This window comes from Mirounga leonina, unplaced genomic scaffold (genome assembly GCF_011800145.1).
Source record: "Mirounga leonina isolate KUSES-001 unplaced genomic scaffold, KU_Mleo_1.0 Mir_172, whole genome shotgun sequence".
Classification (NCBI taxonomy): domain Eukaryota; kingdom Metazoa; phylum Chordata; class Mammalia; order Carnivora; family Phocidae; genus Mirounga; species Mirounga leonina.
Genome location: NW_023270442.1, coordinates 14216112 through 14233854, shown reverse-complemented (window position 1 = coordinate 14233854; position 17743 = coordinate 14216112). Strand labels below are relative to the sequence as shown.

General features: G+C 43.0%; 1 pseudogene; it reads left to right on the top strand.

Annotated features, from left to right (window-relative positions):
* Positions 1 to 9003: 9003 nt before the first annotated feature.
* Positions 9004 to 9186, top strand: LOC118018905 (annotated as a pseudogene).
* Positions 9187 to 17743: the final 8557 nt, after the last annotated feature.

Below are 17743 nucleotides of genomic sequence, written 5' to 3'. Positions count from 1 at the left end.
TTTAATCTTTCATAGTCCTGGAGGCTGGAAGTCCAAAATCAAAGTGTCAGGAGAGGGGGTGTCAGGGTGGCTCAGTCGGTTAGGCGTCTGCCTTCTGCTCAGGTCATGATCTCAGGGTCCTGGGATCGAGCCCCACGTTGTGCTCTCTGCTCAGTGGGGAGTCTGCTTCTCCCTCTCACTTTCCCTCTGTGCTCTCTCTCTCTCTCAAATAAATAAATAAAACCTTAAAAAAAAAAAAAGGTCAGCAGGGCCATGCTCTTCTGAAGGCTCTAGAAAAAGATCCTTCTTTGCCTCTTCTAGCTTTTGGTGGTTACCAGCACTTTTGGGGGTTGGTTAGTAGTTGCATTACCCCAATCTCTGCCTCTGTCTTCATATAGACTCCCTTGTGTTTCTTGGTGCACAAATTTCCCTCTTCTTATAAGAATACTAGTAATTGGATTAGAGCCCACCCCGAAATCTGTATGACCTCATCTTAACCTGACTACACCTACAAAGACTCTACTTCCAAATAAGGTCAATTCACAAGGAGGTAAGGCTTCAACATATTTTAGGGGGGATACAATTCAAGCCCACAACACTTTCATGTCTAACTTGACCTGGCATCATCTCTTTTCTCCTTGAGACACCATTTATTCCTGGTCTTCCTTGGACCTCTCTGAAGTCTGTTTCTCACATTCCTTCTTGGTCTTGTCTTCCTCTGTCCATCCTTCTAATATCAGTGTCTCTCAGGGCTTTCCATGGGCCCCCTCCTTTTCTCACTCACCTGGGAAATCCCAACCACTCCTATGGCTCCAGTGACCATGTTGTAGACCTGCCTACACATACAAATGCTCACAAAACCAAAACATGTTCAGTTGAAAGGCCCATCCCGAAAACTCATCATCTTCATCCAAAACCTGCTCCTCACATCGTCTCCCCCATCTCGTGACCATGCATGAAGCCTTTTGAATGGACCTCCACTCCTGAGCACTGAGCCTTCCCTCTCCCTCACTCCCCCTGCCATCCAACCATGGAGGCCTATCGATTCTACCTCCCAAATACCTTTTCCTGCACTGCAATGGTCCTGGTTCAGGTAACCGTCATCTTGCTTGCTGACCATCGTAAGAGATTTCTCATAGTCTCCTGTCCCCAGGTCTGATCAATACTCTCACATTAAGTACTTTGATTGTCTTTATTGCCCTCAGAACAAATTCCAAACTCTTTAACTTGGCCTACAAGGCCCTTTATGATCTGGCCCTGCCTACTCCTAGACTCATCTCTCTATATTCCACCCTCATATATTAATACTGTTAATACTCTAACCCAAACAAATGCCATAGACTGAATATTTTTGTCCCCCCCAATACCAAATTCATATACCTAATTCCCAAAGTGATGGTGTTTGGAGGTGGGGCCTTTGGGAGGTGATTAGGTCGTAAAGCTGGAGCTCTCGTGGATGGGACCAGTGCCCTTATGAAAGGGGCTCCAGAGAGCTCCCTGCTCCCACTGTCATGTGAGGACAGCTATGAACCAGGGCGCAGGGACTCACCATTCGCCAAATGTGCTAGCACCTTGATCTTGGACTTCCAGCCACCAGAACTGTGAGAAATAAATGTCTGTTTTTTGTTAACCACCCAGTCTGTGATACTCTCTAATAGCAGCCTGAATGGACCAAGACTTCAAACCACCTGCGCTTTGCATCCTGGTCTTTGCTTATGCTTATTCCCAACCTGAATATTCTTTCTTGCCCTTTTGGCTGCCCACATCACACTTAACATTTCCTGTTCATTCATTCAGTAATTATCTGTTGAGTGCCTACTATGTGCCGTGAGCTATTTTAGGCACTAGGATATAGTAGGAAAAAAAGAGAAAAGAATATAAATTTATGTTTATATTTTGGTTGAAGGAAACCGACATGAAGCATAAATAAGCAAACACTGTAGAGTGTGTCAAATGGTGACAAGTGCTCTAAAAAAAAAACTAAGCAGGAGAAGGGGATAAAGGGTATAAGAGGGTGGCAGTTAGGTTTTTAAATAAGGTGGCCATGAGAGTCCTCACCAAGAAGACGACATTTAAGCTCTGTGTGGACCTCACTTCCTCCAGTAAGCCTTCTGGAAATTTTCCAAGTCCAGGCTAAGTGCCATTTTTATGAGCTTCCATGCAGTCTCTAGCTCCTCATCACAGCACTTAACACGCTATATTTTCCTGTTGACTTGGGAGTATCAACTGCAAACTGTGGGGGCAGGGAATGAGTCTGTTATTTATTGTATATCACCCGCTCCTTGTGGATGTTCGTTATATGTTTATTGAACCAATAAATGAATTGACAATCACATTATTTATAAGTCATATGAAGAATTCATATCCTATTTATAGTCACGTTGTGTTTGACAAAGCGCTCTCTCATCCGCTGACTCATTTCAGACAGGCAGGTATCATTGTCATTGTCCCGTTTTAGCTGACACTCAGAGAGATTACGTTTCTTGCCCAAGGTGGCACAGTAAGAGGAAATGCAGTTGAATCTCACCTCTTCCATCTCTAGAACCAATGTGCTTTCCAGAAAAAAAAAACAAAAACAAAAAACCGCTGCCTTCCTCAATCACATTCTGCAAAAACACAAACCCCCAATTCAAGTGCATTAACCATCCATGGCCAATGTACATTCGTTTTTTATCATGAAGGGACCTCTGCTCTTCCCTGGGTTCCCATATCTCCATCTCCCCAGAAAACTTTCGCCAAATGCTAAAGCCAACACATAACCCCAAAGGTAAAACCTTCTGGGATTCCTTTATTTAGCCACTTGTCGTCACACTATTTTCCAGAACATTTACTGTCTTTCTTGCTGTCCTTCTCCAAGTACACATTTAGCAGATCCATATGGACAACCACAGAGCAGGGATCAATTGAAGTACTCTCGTCTCTGGCACTTTTGAGCTGATGTCGCCTTTTTGATGTATTAATTAAAACATGTGGGGTTCATAAAAGCTGCGGGCAGAATTGCAGGGAGTCAATTAGCAATAATTAATATCCTCTATCCATTGCCTGCCCCCCAACTGATAAAGTGTCACTCCATTTGGACACAAGGAACAGAGAAGGGGATTGGGTGACAACTCACTGTTTTACAAAAACTCTACTCTGAGAAGGGTGGGTCCCCTTAGAGCAGTTGAGTCTCGAAGGATTAAAGGATCATGCATGATGGGGAAGTGAACCTAAGCTACTTTCACTTCAACGAGGTGACGTGAGTTGTAGGCGGGGTGGGACGGTTCTTGGTAGTTTTCCACTTGCTGCTCACAAGTTCTTACCCTCTTTGGTTCTTTGTCACTTGGCCCCATAAAACCACCCACTTCAGGGAACTTAAACGCTTGTTCAGGCCACCCACCAACCCAGTGGCATGTGGGGATGAGGGTTAGAAGTTCACATACTCTTCCCCTTTGTTTTCTTCTGCTACTTTCTGCATAAGCACCTCTAAACAAGCCAAATGGTTATCATTGTTTCCACATGATTTTGTATTGGTTTCCTTCCATCCTCCCATTCTCAAGACGAGTGGGGATTGGGGGAGAGTTAACTATTTAAGAAACAGTTCACAGAATGAGTAGGCACAGACAAGAGTAAGGCTGGATGCTTTGAAATGAGCTGCTTTGTCATTGAAGGGCTTATTTCCGCCCTGAAATACTTCCTTGCAGTTGAATAGATAGTGCAAAGGATAAACACTCATCTTTGTAGGGGAAAAAAATTGTTCTCTCAAGAAGCTGGAAAATTCTTCTGTAAGTGTAAACATTTAGGGAAAAACAAGAGATAAGTGCCCTAATTCTAGTAACTAGGGAAGCTCTATTGGCTCATTTGTTCTCACCTCCATCCCTCCTCCTCTGGAAGGTTCATGCTGCTTACGTTCCACTCCTGTTCACCCTCAAGGAAGAAGATGCAACCCTTCAATCACTCTCCCACTTCCAATGCAGATCGCTCAAAGAGCTGGACGCCTTTGAAAAAATGACTTTCATTGTGACAAAAACATATTACTTGCAAACAGAGCTGAGACAAAAGAAAAACATTTTCTGTGATAGTTTTTCCTTTGGGTTCCGGAAAAGTGAGGAAGGTTTTCATTTTAAAAAAGCCATAAAGTTGTCTTAGGATGCACTCAACATAGATGAGAGCGAATAGCCATTAAAATAAATTATGGAATGATAAACCATTATGATCCTCCACTGTTTCTTTTCAGAAGGGTTTTTTCCCCCAGAAAAATTTAAAACATCTAATAAAAGCAAAATGTTTTAAGTTATGAATGGCTTTTCAGGAAGGTGTCCCTTTACCTCAAGTGTGACTAACAAAAAACAAATGAGTGAGATAAATCTGAATAAAAGAAAAAAAGTGGACCAAAGTGAATTACCTTCCTTCTCAGCTAGAGATTAATCTCAAGGGTTGTGCTGAGCCATCATTCCTGGTGATCGTGGACCAAAGTCTATGGAAGTGTAAGTGACCTCACCAAGAGAGCAGGCGGCAGAATGCCTTGGAATCAATCGGATGCCGGGTTCAAATCCAGACTAAGTCATTTCCTAGTTGTGTGTTCTGGACAAATTGCTCAGTTTCTCCACCCTGAGATCCCTCATCTATAGAATGGGAATAATAATAATACTGCCTCATCCATCACAGGTTGTAGAGAAGATTAAAAGTTAAAATGCTTAGAGACACAAACTACCTAGTATGGCACCTGGTACATTTTAAGCCATTGTTAAAAGATAACCGCCATTATTACTACCATATGGAACAGTCAGAAAGATAGTGCTGCACAACACACACAATTTTTCCTCCTGTGTGAAAAGACTTGATGCTAAAGCATGGAGTTCAAAGTATGCCCATGTGGCAGCACGTTTAACCTGGGCTAAAAACCAGACTGGACAGTATTCGCAAAATCAGCTCACAAACTTTCAGCGTGTCAGGTCACATGGCATGGTGCTCAGGGATAGGGAGAGAGTACAGTGGACTGGATTTTGTCCCCCCTCCCCGCACCCCCACCCCTGCCAAATTCATATGTGGAATCCCTGCCCCTCCAGTGTGAGTATATCTAGAGAAAAGGCTTTTAGGAGGTAAGTAAATGAAGTCAAAGGGTGGGGTCCTAATCTAATAAGGATTAGTGGCCTTCTAAGAAGAGCAGGAGGAAAAGCGATCTCTCTCTCCAAGGGCATGCACCCAAGGAACTTGAACTCGAAAGGCCATGTAAAGATATAGCAAGAAGGCAGCAGTCCGCAAGCCAGGGAGAGAGTTCTCACCAGAAACAGAACTGGCCAGCACCTTAATCTTGGAATCCCCAGCCTCCAGAACTGAGAAATAATTGTTTAATCCACCAAAACTGTGGTACTTGGTTATGGGGGCCTGCAATGACTAAGAGAGTAAGATTCCACTTTTTCCTTTCCCTGCAACCAGAAACCTGAAAACACGCCTTCACAGACAGAGAATGCCCCGTCCTAGTCTTGAGAGACGGCCAAGTGTGCACAAAATGTATAATCTTGTGTCCTCTGATTTTGAAAGAAATACACCCAATCCCATTTTCCAGGTTAAGTAACTTTCATGTGGGGAAAACCCTTCACCTCCCACTGGAGAGCCATACTTTGCACAGCAGTCAGCTGGGGAATATGTTTTGCTGCACAATTCAAACCTGTAGGCAAGTTTGAGTGAGAAATCTACCTCAGTGACTTTTGTCCAAAAATTCCTTGAAACTAGAAGGCTCAGTGCTCTCCTGATGAGCATTTCTGCAAATGATTCACAAGTCTGAAGACAGATGTTATCGGCCGTGATTAACATAGTTTCCCCAAGGGAATGGGCAATGTCCCAAGAGAGATAAAAATGTAGACGGAGGATGAGTAAATCCTGAAACATTCTAGAAATTTCTGCGGAAATGAGGTTGATGGCCATGGATCCCCCTCCTCGCCAGCTCTACGTTAAGCAAAATGCTGCACAGCCCTCAAAGAGGAGGCCACTATACGACAGGGGCAAAGGCACTAGCCTGGGATTTAGGAGATCTGGGGCAAATCCATTAGCTCATGACATATTCATTGAGGGCACATTATGTGTTACGGTAAAGTGGTGAGGATCAGAGATGAGAGCCAGACTATCAGGTCAAGTCCCGGCCCCACCCTTCACCAGGGCCACGTGGCTTGGGCGAGTCACTCAGTCTTCCCATGCCTCAGCTTCCCCTGAGAACGGTGTCAGCATGTCATTAAATGTGTGTTTGCAGTTGTCGTTGCTGCTACCGGGGCCAGCTGGTCTACCCCAGCTACGGGCATCAATGCCCCCCTTCTGATACTTCATAGTTCCATGTGACTTCCAGCAAAACACTGAACTTGTATGTGCTTCAGTTTCCCCATCTGTAAGATGGAGACAGCAGCGCCTGCCTCACGGGATCATATGAGTGAGTGACATAAAATATACAAAGTGCATGGTATAAAATAATTGCTCAGGGAATGTTTTTCTTGTTAATAATGGCTAATTTTCTTTTTTCTTTGACTTTCATCTCCTCCCCTTGTCCCCACCACCACTTAATTATTTACTATGGAAAATCCTTCTTGGCTCTGGCCACAGACAAACCTTAATAATGCTCATGGATGAGAAAGGTTGCTCTCTTCTCTCCATGTGGATCTTCAATTTGATCATCTGTGGTCATGGTCTCACACACACAGCACATAGTGGAAGTCAAAATAATCATCTAAATCAGGAATCAGAAAGCTTTCTCTGTAAAGGGCCAGATAGTAAATCCTTTTGGCTTTGCCAGCCATATGGTCTCTGTCACAACTACTCAACTCTGCTGACATAGTGGGAAAGCAGCCGTAGACAATTTGTAAATGAACGAGTATGGTTGTGTTCCAATAAAACTTTATTTACAAAAACAGGCAGGGGGCTGGAACTGTCCCGTGAGCTGTCACTTTGCTGGTCCCTGATCTAAATTCATCCACGCAACAAATACATATGTGTGCCTCATATCCTGCTTGCTGGACACATAGCTGTCAATGAAATGAAGCCCTTGCCAAATCCGAGCTCCCATCATATTATAAAAGCATGTTACTATTTCCCACAGTGAAGAGACCAACTGAAGACAGTTTTCCAAAAGGGGAATGATCATTTGTGTGAGATACTGCCAACAGTTTGCGGAAGCTGAGGACTGAGAATTGGCCATTGGCTTTGGCAACAAAGAAGTCATCAGGCGATACGAGCAGTTGCAGGGGAATGGTGGGGACAGAAGTCTGCCTGGAGTGAATTCCAGATGGACAGGAGGCAGGGCGATGGGAACCATGAGGACAGAGCAGGAGGAGAAAAGCACAGAAGCGAAGTGGAAGGTGGAGGGGACTCAGACTCAGGCTCGAGGAAGGGTGTTGTTGCTGGGGCTGTTTTCAGATGAGGAGATCAAAGCATGTTTGCACAAAGAATGATCCAGAAGAGAAGGACATTTGGATGCGATGACACAGGACAGAAGGAGAAGTGCTGTTCTAGGGGGATGTTCCAGAGTGATGAGAGGACGGGGTCCCCAGGGCCCAGGTGAGGGCAGGCCTCTGCAAGGTGCAGGTGCATTTCATCCCCAGTAACAGGAAGGCAGGCAGAGCAAAGGGTACAGACTCAGTTCTGGGAGGATGAGACGGTTCTTTTTTTTCCCCCACTCAAATCAGAAGTACTATCTTCAGATGAGAATGAGAAGGGAAGTTCTGAGGAGAGATAAGAACATTCAAAATGGTCAGAGTACATGGATCCGCGGCACGGAAATCAGCTTGCCAGGCAGCACTGAGGGGTGACCAGCCAGCAGGCTGGTGTTTTTCTCCAGCTACTGCCCCTCACGGGAAGAGCTTTCCTACTCGGATCCTTGCTAGGCTTCTGGCCAGCCTACAGAATGAGTCCCTTCAGCTTGTTTGTCTACTTGTGGTGCAATCCGCAGAGTCCCAAGGGATGGCCTCAGGGACAAGAATCATATAGCCTATTCTCTCCACATAACAGTCTGGCTCTGTAAGGGGCTGATGTGGGGTAGGGGTAGTTCCCCTAGAGTGATCTGCGGGCATCATCCCCCAGAAGGGGCTGAGGGACCGAATAATAGTCTGTGGTTAGGCCTGGGCAGATTCACTTGGCATCAGGTGACCTTGAATGTGATGTGACAGCGAAGTCCAGAATAATATTTAAAGTGTCCAAGACACAACACTGCCAGATCCTACTCTATTTTCAAAAGTTCTTGCACATGACTGTGTGCCCTGTCTCTGTAGTGGGAGGCAACTCTAGTACTACCATCTACTAGTTCTTCGTATGTACAAGGCACTATGCTAAAATGTCTTATTTCCAAGTAATCCTTAAAACAATCCAGTGGTGGGTATTATGGTTGTATTTAAAGTACGTGAGGCAGTACACCCGAACTCACATAGCAGAAAATACCCCCAGGTCTGCAAACCTCTACCTCTGGGACAGACTGAAAATACCTCTGATTCAGTTAGATGTTGTTTTTGACGGCAAGTAGCAGAAACTCCCAAAATACCAACTTAAACAAATTAAGTGGGTTTTTTTTTTTTCTAGTGTAAAAAACCCAGCGATAAGCAGTTCAGGACTGGTAGGACAACTGCACAACCCCATCTAGAACTGCTATTTGTTCTCGCTTTCTGCTCGCCTAGCCTTTGTTCATTGTTACCTCATGGTTATAAGATGGCAGCGCCACCTCCAGCATTGCATCAGCATTCCAAGCAAAAAAAAAAAAAAAGTAAGGACAGAGGACAAAGGTGCCGTCTTTTAAAGAGCTTTCCTAGAAGCCCCACCCCACCACATCCACTTTTCATCTCGTTAGCCAGGACTGCTGTAGGGCCACCTGTGGCTAAAAACATAGAATTTTAGCTGCATCCATTTCAATCCTAAAAAAAAATGATGCTACACCTTCCACTGTTTCTCAAGCAGACCTCTTTGCCAATATTGCCAAGGCAAAATGCATTCTTCAAGATTAGAAAAGCCTGCTCCCCAAGTCGTTGGCCACGCAGTCAGGGTGACCTGAGCCGGTGGTCTTGTGCTGAGATGCTTCAAAGTCTTATTTAAAATGTTTGGACCCCCATGAAGCTCTACTACATCCAAGTTTAGGAAGAGATTTGGATAGGAAGGGGGCTGATGGGCTTTGTTGTTTATAAAATCAGGAATGCTGATAAAAGAGGTAAAGCTTTGAAAGCTTTGAGTCCTGCATCTGCTCATGGTCATCATTAACCGGCTTCAGCTGGAGGACACATCTGATGGAACATCAGTCTGGCTGTAAATTTCAGCCGGCTCTGTTAGATGGGGAGGAGCATGGCTGTACCCTTGTAGAAGGGCCATTTCCTTCATGGCGCGAATACACGTGCCTGTGCCCATGTCCCTCTAACAGCTCCCCCATGTGCCCGTGTTACTCTGAATAGATCTTTGGAACACAGCATGTACAAGTCAGCATCTCACTCATCCAGCCGTCCCACCCTTAGAGAACTAGAGGAACCCAAGAATAAATATCTCGATTATCATAGGAGTTGGGGATCAAGTCCAGGCACTCACACTTCTGACGTCCAATAGATATTTGTTAAACAGAAAAAAAAATTAGAAGAGCCACATAGTTAATATTACTGGAATGTTTCTATGCATGCAAAGTGTGGTTAAGATTTGACTCATCTTAAGGAAAACACCAAATTTCTTCAGATCAGTTGTTTTGTTTTTTTTAATTTAATTTCAATTAGCCAACTTATAGTAACATCATTTGTTTCAGATGTAGTGTTCAGTAATTTGTCAGTTGCATATAATAGCCAGTGTTCATCACATCACGTGCCTTCCTTAATGCCCATCACACAATTACCCTATCCCTCTACCCACCTTCCCTCCAGCAACCCTCAGTTTATTTCCTAGAGTTAAGAGTCTCTCATGGTTTTTCTCCCTCTCTGATGACTTCCCATTCAGTTTTCCCTCCCTTCCCCAATGGTCCTCTGCGCTGTTCCTTATATTCCACGTATGAGTGAAGCCACATGATAATTGTCTCTCTCTGACTGACTGATTTTGCCCAGCATAATACCCTCCAGTTCCATTCATGTCGATGTAAATGGTAGGTATTTATCTTTTCTGGTGGCTGAGTAATACTCAATTATGTATATATATCACATCTTCTTTATCCATTCATCTGTTGAAGGACAACTTGGTTCCTTCTACAGTTTGGCTATTGTGGACATTGCTGCTATAACCATTGGGGTGCAGATCACTACATTTGTATCTTTGGGGTAAACATCCACTTGTGCAACTGCTGGGTTGTACGGTAGCTCTATTTTCAACTTTCTGAGGACCCTCCATACTGTTTTCCAGTATGGCTGTACCAGCTTGCATTCCCACCAACAGTGTAGGAGGGTTCCCCTTTCTCCGCATCCTCGCCAACATCTGTCATTTCCTGACTTGTTAATTTTAGCCATTCTGACTGGTGTGAGGTGGTATCTCATTGAGGTTTTGATTTGGATTTCCCTGATGCTGAGTGATGTTGAGCACTTTTTCATGTGTCTGTTGGCCATTTGGGTGTCTTCTTTGGAGAAATGGCTGTTCATGTCTTCTGCCCATTTCTTCATTGGATTATTGGTTCTTTGGGTGTTGAGTTTTATAGATCTTTAATACCAGCCCTTTATCTGATATGTCATTTGCAAATATCTTCTCCCATTCCGTAGATTGCCTTTTAGTTTTGTTGACTGTTTCCTTTGCTGTGCAGAAGCTTTTTATCTTGATGAAGTCCCAATAGTTCATTTTGCTTTTGTTTCCCTTGTCTTTGGAGACGTGTCTAGCAAGAAGTTGCTGCAGCCGAGGTCACAGAGGTTGCTGTGGCCGAGGTCACAGAGGTTGCTGCCTGTGTTCTCCTCTAGGATTTTGATGGATTCCTGTCTCACATTTAGGTCTTTCATCCATTTGAGTTTATCTTTGTGTATGGTGTAAGAAAATGCTCCGGTTTCATTCTTCTACATGTGGCTGTCCAATTTTCCCAGCACCATTTATTGAAGAGACTTTCCTGCTTTGTTGAAGGTTGGTTGACCATAGAGTTGAGGGTCCATTTCTGGGCTCTCTAGTCTGTTTCATTGATCTATGTGTCTGTTTTTGTGCCAGTACCATACTGTCTTGATGATTGCAACTTTGTAATAGAGCTTGAAGTCTGGCATTGTGATGTTTCTTTTTCAACATTCCTCTGGCCATTCAGGGCCTTATCTGGTTCCATACAAATTTTAGGATTTTTGTTCCAGCTCTGTGAAAAATCTCAATGGTATTTTGATAGGTATTGCATTGAATGTGTAGATTGCTCTGGGTAGCATAGATATTTTAACAATATTTATACTTCCAATCCATGAGCATGGAATATTTTTCCATTTCTTTGTGTCTTCCTCAATTTCTTTCATAAGTGTTCTGTAGTTTTTAGAGTACAGATCCTTAACCTCTTTGGTTAGGTTTATGCCCAGGTATCTTATGGGTTTTGGTGCAAATGTAAATGGGATTAATTCCTTAATTTCTCTTTCTTCTGTCTCATTGTTAGTGTATAGAAATGCAACTGATTTCTGTGCATTGATTTTATATCCTGCCACATTGCTGAATTCCTATATGAGTTCTAGCAATTTTTGGGTGGAGTCTTTTGGGTTTTCCACATAAAGTATTATGCCATCTGTGAAGAGAAAGAGTTTGACTTCTTCTTTGCCAATTTGAATGCCCTGTATTTCTTTTTGTTGTCTGATTGCTGAGGCTAGGACTTCTAGTACTATGTTGAACAACAGTGGTGAAAGTGGGCATCCCTCTCGTGTCCCTGACCTTAGGGGAAAAGCTCTCAGTTTTTCTCCATTGAGAATGATATTTGATGTGGGCTTTGCATAGATGGCTTTTATGATATTGAGGTATGTTCCCTCTATCCCTACTCTATGGAGAGTTTTAAACCAATACCCCTGATGAACATGGCTGCCAAAATTCTCACCAAGATACCAGCCAATAGGATCCAACAGTACATTAAAAGGATTATTTACCATGACCAAGTGGGATTTACTCCTGGGCTGCAAGTGTGGTTCAACATTCACAAATCAATCAATGTGATACATCACATTAATAAGAGAAAGGACAAGAACCATATGATCTTTCAATTGATGAAGAAAAAACATTTGACAGAATGACTAATTCACCCCACAAGGAGCAGTATCCAAGGCCTTCATCTGCCACACAATCCAACTATCGAAATTTGTCCACCAATTTCCCAAGCCATTCCCTGAGGATCTGGAATTTCACAAAGGAAACAGGCACAATTCCATTGAGAGCTCATTGCACCACTACATGTAGGAGCTACAAAGACCCCTCTTCTTCCGTCTTTTTGGAAAGAAGACCCCTCTTCTTCCAAGAGCTTACGCTTCCAAAGAAACAAGATGCTTTTAAATCAGTTTACTTATGTATCTGATGGGCTAACCCCAATGTGTGGGTTAGTAAGGCTCAGTGGTAGCATCTTGCACTAGGGTGGTACATTTGTTATGGTTGATAAGCCAATATTAATAAAATTATTATTAACTGAAGTCCATAGTTTACCTTAGGACTCATCTTTGTGTAGTATAGTCTATAGGTTTGGACAAATATATAATGACATATATCCACCATTATAGTATCACACAGAGTAGTTTAACTGCCCTAAAAATTCCCTGTGCTCCACCTAACTCCTCCTTCCCCCAAACCCCTGACCACCACTGATCTTCTTCCTCTCTCCATAGCTTTGCCATTTTCAGAATGTCATAGAGTTGGAGTCATACAACATGTAGTCTTCTCAGATTGACTTTCTTCACTTAGCAATATGCAAGTGAAGTTTTTTCTATGTCTTTTCTTTTTTTTTTTCTATGTCTTTTCTATGTTTTTTCTATGTCTTTTCTTTTTTTTTTTTTTTATGTTTTATTTATTTATTCATGAGAGTCAGAGAGAGAGAGAGGCAGAGGCAGAGGGAGAAGCAGGCTCCCCGCCTAGCAGGGAGCCCGATGTGGGACTCGATCCCAGGACCCTGGGATCATGACCTGAGCCGAAGGCAGATGCTTAACCATCTGAGCCACGCAGGTGCCCTCTATGTCTTTTCATAGCTTGATAGCTAATTTCTTTTTATCACTTAATAATATACTACTGTCTGGATGCACAACAGTCTACTTATCCTCACCTACTGAAGAATATCTTGGTTGCTTCTACTTCTTGGCAAGTATGAGTAAAGCTACTACAAACACCCGTGTGCAGGTCATTGGGTAGACATAAGTTTTCAGCTCCTCTGGGGAAACATCAAGGAGTACAATTGCTGGGTTTTATGGTAAGAGTATGTTTAGTTTTATAATACACTCTCAAACTGACTTCCAAAATTGCTGTACCATTTTGTATTGCAACCAACAATGAATGAGAGTTTCTATCACACCACATCCTGGCCAGGTGCTGTCACTTGGTGACACTTGGTGCTGTCAGTGTCAATATTTTTTAATTCATTCATCCAATAAATATTTAATCTGCACCTAATTAATGGCATGCACAGAGACAGTCAATCGCTTAAGTTGCTTAGAGTTCAGAATACCTTTAGGTTTAAAGTAGAAAGTTTTGGAAAGTACCGCATCTTTTTGATCAATGATTCTTAAACTTTAGTTGACATCTGAATCACTTGGAGGACTTGTTAGAACATAGACTGTAGTGGGCAGAGGAGAGAGGCAGGGCTCACCTCCAGAGTTCCAGATTCAGTAGACCTGGGATGGGACCCAAGAATTTGTCTTTCTAACAAGTTCCCAGATGCTACTGCTGCTGTTGGTCCAGGGACCACACCTTGAGAATCACTGCTTCTCAGGTGAAAGAAAAACAAATGAGACTGCCACACCCTCCCTCGGGTATCAAAAAACACCAAATTGGACAACCACAACCTCCATATTAGGCTCTGTTTTAGGGCTTCTGAGATACACCTAACCCAAGGGAAAATTCATGACATCTATGTTTTGTCTGCTCTTAAAAGATCTCAAGTCTCTCTGAAGGGGTTTAGTTTAAATCCCATAGGAAAACAGAATGGAAAACCATTTGTTAGGTACATTGTCCCTGTCTAGAGGAGCAGCTCTGAGGTAGGGAGGCCTAGCATGAGGATCCTTTCTGGAACATCAAGCAGATGTTGTTGTTGGAGGCTGTGCTAATGCATTTTGATGAGCATGAGTCACGGGGATTTTTTGCAGCAGATGCCCTACCTCCTCATGCTAGAGCTTGTGCTGAGCCACCGAACACCAGATGACCCTAAGACCCTGATTATTTATAGTTTACTTATCAAAGGCAATGTCATCTGCAGGGCAGACCTGACTGCGACCCCAGGAATCAGGCTATTCCACTGCTACTTCTTGGCTTCTACCCTTACAACTTGTATTAATTATAGCCTCTTCTGCATCTCTGTCCTAGGAACCAGCTACCAATCCAAGAAAATGTTGCCCCAAGAGGGACACTAGCTATCATTACAATTTTGTTTGCCAACATTTGCTGTGCCTGACTATGCCAGACGATGTGCCAGCCATGTCACATGTCTTCTCCTTAGTCTTCCCAAAGGCCTCTTCCTGTTGGCATCACAATCCCAAGTCTACAGATGGAGAAATTGAGGTTCAGTGCAGGTAAGCCATTCACCCTAGGTCATTTAGCTAGTAAGTAGCAGGGCCAGAATTCAAATTCAGGTCAGGCTAATATTACAGACTCTCATATGGAAGGGTAGATATGAGCAGAGCAACTAAGATATAGACCTAGAAGATGGGAGGTAAAGGTTTAGAATCAAGAACAAAAACTGGGGCACCTGGGTGGCTCAGTCGGTTAAGTGTCTGTCTTGGGCTCAGGTCATGATCCCAGGGTCCTGGGATTGAGCCCTGAGTCAGGCTCCCCGCTCAGCAGAGAGTCTGTTTCTCCCTCTCCCTGCCCCCCGCTTGTGCTCTCTCTTGCTATCTCTCTCACTCAAATAAATAAATAAAATCTTTTTTAAAAGAACAAGACTTCTGTGAGACATATGTCCAGTTGGAAGTCTCCTTCCACCTTCCAATTACCATGGAGTTCTATTTGTATCCCATGGAAAGCACTTCTCTTGGACTGTGGATTAATAGAATCATTTGTATTTCATTAGTCTTATCTACTCCGGACTCTTGTCCAAAGTTAGAGCTGAGAAAAGGTGTATGTTTAAGAAAAGGGTGGATGGATTAAAAGCAGTCAAACTGATCACATCTAGCACATAGATCTTGGTTTCTTAAACTGTTCTCTAATATAAGGATCCAGTGATTCTTGTAGAAATGGCTGATTCTAGGACTGGAGCAGGAAATATACAAGATGAGCCTGGGACATAGTATAGTGCCAGAAACTAAGGGAGTGCTCCCCCAGAAAACAAGCCCCCACAATGTTGGGGGCTTGTCAAAGGGACATAGGAACCAACTGAAAGAGTCTCCATTGACCAAAGCTGGAGCAGTTTGAGCAACAAAATAAAGTAGTATTGGATTATAATCCAAAAAATAGAGTTAATATCCATGAGTTCATGGTGATATTAATAACTGATTGAATAAATAAGTAGAAAGATTAGACAAATCTCCAATGCAGAAGAATCCCAGATTATTTGTGTAGATATTCCAACTCTCAGGGTGGTAAGGCATACTTTAGTGTTGGCTCCACATCGTGACTTCCTTCCAGAGAGGACAACATGGAAAGAAAGGGAAAAGAATAACATTATAGTGAAATCTGACAAACACTCTATCAGGCAGGTGATTAAAGTCCATATCAACAATGAAAAGTCAGGTTGATAGTATGTGCCCTGGATAAGTCTTGATAAAAATGACAATTTCCCTTTGTGCTCTTCCTCCCCAAAACCCATAACCCCAGTCTAATCATGAGAAAAAACATCAGGCAAATCCCAATTGAAGGACATGCTACAAAACACCTGACCAGTATTCCTCAAAACTGTCAAGGCCATCAAAAAATCAAGGAAGTCTGAGAAACTGTCACAGTTAAGAAGAGCCTAGGGAGACACAGTGACTAAATGTGATATCCTGGATGGAATCCTGGAACAGAAAAAGGACATTAGGGGAAAAAAAAACCAGAAAATATTAATAAAGTATAGACTTTAATTAGTAACAAAGTATCAGTATTGGTTTATTAGTTGTAACAATTGTATCATATTAGTAAAAGAGGTTAATAATAGAGAAAAGTGGGTGTGTGGGAACTCTGTACTATCTTGGCAATTTTTCTATAAATCTAAAACTATTTAAAAATTTTAAAGTTTATGTTTTTAAAAGGTCATATCATGCCTTTAAGTAGGTGGAATTCCAGGTCAATTACCGTATAAATGGGGACAAGGGGAGCCATATAGAAAATGGAAAGGAAAGCAAAGCTATTTACAGTTCTCAATATGAATGGTCTTTCCATTAAGGATGCATTTTATTCATGTATTGTTATTTTAATAAAGATTGCTATATTTTCTTGGCTACATTGGGTCAGTCTATTAGCTGCATGGTAGAGGTTAGCACAACTATCCAAAAGCATAGACTTTTCCTTGGAAAGAGCCAGGATAGCTTAATAAGGAGTCTCCATCTCAGTTTCACTGATTTCTGAAAGGTCTGGTCCCCTTCTCAGGGGCTCTCAAAGGGCTTCTGGTTCCATTTCTAACCTCTAGCAGAGCCACAACCCTGTCTGTCCCAGCAGCCACAGCAGGTAGATGGCCAAGCACAATGGTTTCTGATAAAGGCCCCACTTGCCTTATCTGTGTTTTGATGATCATGGCTTATCACACTCAAGCAACTACATGGTTCAGTTGAAAAGACACCCTACAGCAAGTGGTCAAGACAATGGGCCAGAGTTTCCATAGTTCCATGAGTTCCATGTTTGACAGCAAGGGGTCAATCCTGCCATATTCCCAAGGAGGCAATTTGTGGGTCAGATCCATCCCGTCTCCTTCCCCGCACTGATCACGGAGAAACTGATCCCTGCAGATTGTGTTTACCAGGCTTCCAGATGAGTTTAGCTAAGGGGCAGCATTGGCAGGAGACTGAAGAGCAGGAAGAAGGGAGAAGCCAGGATATCTTTCCCCTTCTCTCTCTGCCTCATGGGGCATCTCAGCAGGGGCCGCATTTCCTTCATGGCTCCAGCTCCCACCAGACATGCCCACCAGGGTTGCTGGGTGACCCAGGTCCCCACTCTGGTAACATCCATCCTCTCTCTGACTCCCCAGTCTAGGGGACTCGTGGCCTCCCGCTGTTGCTGACTTCTGGATTCCTTCACTGCCCTCTGTTTGGCTTCTCAAAGATTTCATCACCTGCGTAACCAATTTCCTCTATTAAATATCCTCTATTTAAAATACTTAGGGTGGATTTTGATTTCCTGATTAAACTCTGCAATATCTTAAGACCAGATTTTTTTTTTCATTCCCATCCAGAACAAGAAAAAGACACACACACAAGCACACACACACATACACACACATATACTTTGAAAGCACTTTGCATCTTTCTTCCTTATTTTATATCATAACAGTTACTGTTTATTAGGAGCAGTTTGCTGAGGAGGTGGATTCCTATCACTGTCATCAAGTAGGGAAGCCGTAGAGGACCTGGGAGAATGATCTAGAGAAACTGGGATGACTTCATATATCTCCCGGCCCAACAGCACCAGCAAAATCATTATCTGAATCTTCCCTACAACTAACAAATCTTTTGGCTACACACTTTTAAGACTCTCCATGCTCACACAGTGAAGGAAGCAATGATCTTTGCTCTCTGTGATGTCTAAGGGAGTCATC